Genomic DNA, 3,121 nt, shown 5'->3' on the forward strand with positions numbered 1-3,121 from the left:
ACACCATGTAGGGAATGGCCTGAGTCTACAGGCTGGTCAGATGCATCAGCTTCCCATGGGCCACTGGGTCTCTGGATCCGGTATCTGGTCTTGAGTTGTTAAGATCCAAAAGCTCTTGCAGGGTGTCTGAGCACATTTTCTGTTCTTATAACAGAATACTTGAAACTAGGTAATTTATAATGAAAACAAATGTATTCTTTACAGTTGTGGAGGCTAATTCCAAGGTTGGGGGCAGCATCTGGGGAGGGCCTTCTTGCTCATGGTGCAGGGCATCATGTCACGGGCCCTGAGTGTGCTCACGTGCCAGCGGGAGTCTCTTCCTCTTCTTATAAACCCCCCCACTGCAATGATGACCCCTTAATCTATTATTCCATTCATGAGATCAGAGCCCCATAATGTAATGGTCTCTTAAAGGCCTCGACTCTCAATACTGCCACGTTGGGGCTTATGTCTTAACGTGAGTTTTGGAGGGGACAAAGATTCAAACCATAGCACAGGGTGAACATCCAGTTAGGGGCAGGGCAAGGTCTTTCTCAGACTGCCAAGAAGGCATTGCCAGTACCAGGAAATTGCAGTCAGAGGCTCTTCATCAAGGATCATGGAGAGAAGCCCAGAAGCATGTGCCCAGGGAAAGGATTGACAGTAGGCACCTCCCATAACCAGAGCCTCAGCAGCCAGTGTCTCTCTTCTCACCCTGCCAACCCCAGAGGGGCTGGGAGAACAGGGCACAGAACTGTGACAGAACTGACCAGACCCCATTTTCTGCTAGATGTTGGCCCTGTTCAGGGCCCTGTTTAGGGACCCAGCCCATGATTGCTGGGGTAGCAAAGGGACAATGGCCATAGCATGGATGAAAGTCACGATGTGAAGGAAGGCAAGGCGTTGCTTCTTGCCTGTGTCCCCTGGGGTGTGGCTCTCCCACTCGACCACGTGCACTCATTGTGTCACCCAGCATCTGCTGTGTATCCACTATTAGTCTGCGGATGTGTTAGTTTTCTGTGGCTGCTATAGCAAATTATCACAATCAGATGGGGGCCGTGGCCCGTTTGCAGGATGGGGGATGAACACAAAACACAAAAAGACACACACACACACACACACACACACACAAAGACGTTTACAAGACTGCAGTGCCAAACACACTAGTTGTTTTATTTTTATACCATAAAAAATCGATGTTACTTCCTTGTATGGGACCACCCGGGCATTGCAGCAATGGCCATACTTTCCAGAACACATAGCCTAAGGGCACAGATGTCCCCTGACTCAAGGTTTCCAGACAGTTGCTCGAGGCGCCAGGCATAGATCACAGACCGAGATTAGCAAGGTTGGGCAAGGCAGCCACAGGGGGCATTTTTCGTCCCCAGTTTCTCTTAAGCCAATCCCTTGTGGCTGTGCTGTCTTAGGTCGTCCTTCCCTTGAGGAATCTTACCTGTCATTGACTAACCAGCCATCTTATGGGGCTAAGCAGCAATCACAGGAACAATGTGTTTATCGTGTAGCCTCCAGGCCTCCAAGAGCTGGGCAGCTCTTGCCTCAGTGCAGAAACTCAGGCCTATTGTTGTGCCTCTAGGCAGCAACCTTATATGGAGCACATTACTCTTAAACGTTCTGGGCACGGCTCGTACATTACTCACTAAATTTAATTCTTAAACCAGGAAAGTATAATGTCAGTCCCCAACAGATGGCTTAAAACAGAAATTTATTCTTTCATAGTTCAGGGGCCCCCGAAGTCTAAAGTCAAGATGTCAGAGGGTTGGTTCCTTCTGGAGACTCTGAGGGAACCTGTGCCATGCCGCTCTCCTTGCTTCTGGTGGCCATGGCAGTCTGTGGTATTCCTCAGCTTGTACACACATCACTCCAACCTCTGCCTCCAAGTTCACATGGCCTTCTCTTCTCCCTTCTGTAGGTTACAAGTATATCTGTCATTGAATTTGGGGCCTGTCCTAATCCAGAAAGTTTCTTATTTCAACTAAGGTCACATTATGAGATTTCAGGCAGATACATCTTTTATGGGGACACCATCCAACCCACTGCATTACTGTAGTGGGCGTTGTGGTCACAGCGGTTGACACATAGCCTCTCCATCCCATGGAAAAATATTCACCCTGGAGGCTCCTGCTCAGGCAAGGAGGAGTGTGTTGTGCATGGTAATGAGAATAGGTCAGTCCTTGATTCAAGTCCAGCCATCTGCTTAGGGTGATTATGGTGCGTAATAGGCCAAATAGACTGGCTCCTTTCAAAATTTGGATTGAAAGGCTAGGCGTGGTGGCTCACGCCTGTACTCCTAGAACTTTGGGAGGCTGAGGTGGGAAGATTGCTTGAGGTCAGGAGTTTGAGACCAGCCTGAGCAAGAGGGAGACCCCGTCTCTACTAAAATAGAAAGATTAGCTGGGTGTGGTGGTGCATGTCTATAGTCCCAGCTACACAGGAGCCTGAGGCAGGAGGATCACTAGAGCCCAGGAGCTTAAAAATTTTGAGGTTGCTGTGAACTATGATGATGCCACGACACTCTAGCCAGGGTGACAGAGCAAGACACTGTCTCAAAAAAAAAAAAAAAATTGGATTGAGAATACGTACACAATGGTTGAGAGAGAGAAAAGCAGATGACAATTGCTTTTAGAAAGAGACAAAAGTGGTGTAAAAATACTATGTATAGGCCAGGCATGGTGGCTCATGCCTGTAATCCTAGCACTCTGGGAGGCTAAGGCAGGCAGATCGTTTGAGCTCAGGAGTTCAAGACCAGTCTGAGCAAGAGTGAGACCCTGTCTCTAATAAAAATAGAAAGAAATTATTTGGCCAACTAAAAATATATAGAAAAAATTAGCCGGATATGGTGGCGCATGCCTGTAGTCCCAGCTACTCAGGAGGCTGAGGCTTGAGCTCAGGAGTTTGAGGTTGCTGTGAGCTAGGCTGACGCCACGGCACTCACTCTAGCCTGGGCAACAGAATAAGACTCTGTCTCAAAAAAAAATACTATGTATAACAGCATCAAAAATTTTAGTGAGAGATGTACAAGATCTCTAAACTAGAAACTACTAAGCATTACTAAAGGGAGCCGATAAAGATCCAAACAACGGAACAGTATAACAAGTTCGTGGACTGTTAGACTCATGGTTAA

Source organism: Microcebus murinus, chromosome 17, assembly GCF_040939455.1.
Source record: "Microcebus murinus isolate Inina chromosome 17, M.murinus_Inina_mat1.0, whole genome shotgun sequence".
In the NCBI taxonomy this organism is placed as follows: domain Eukaryota; kingdom Metazoa; phylum Chordata; class Mammalia; order Primates; family Cheirogaleidae; genus Microcebus; species Microcebus murinus.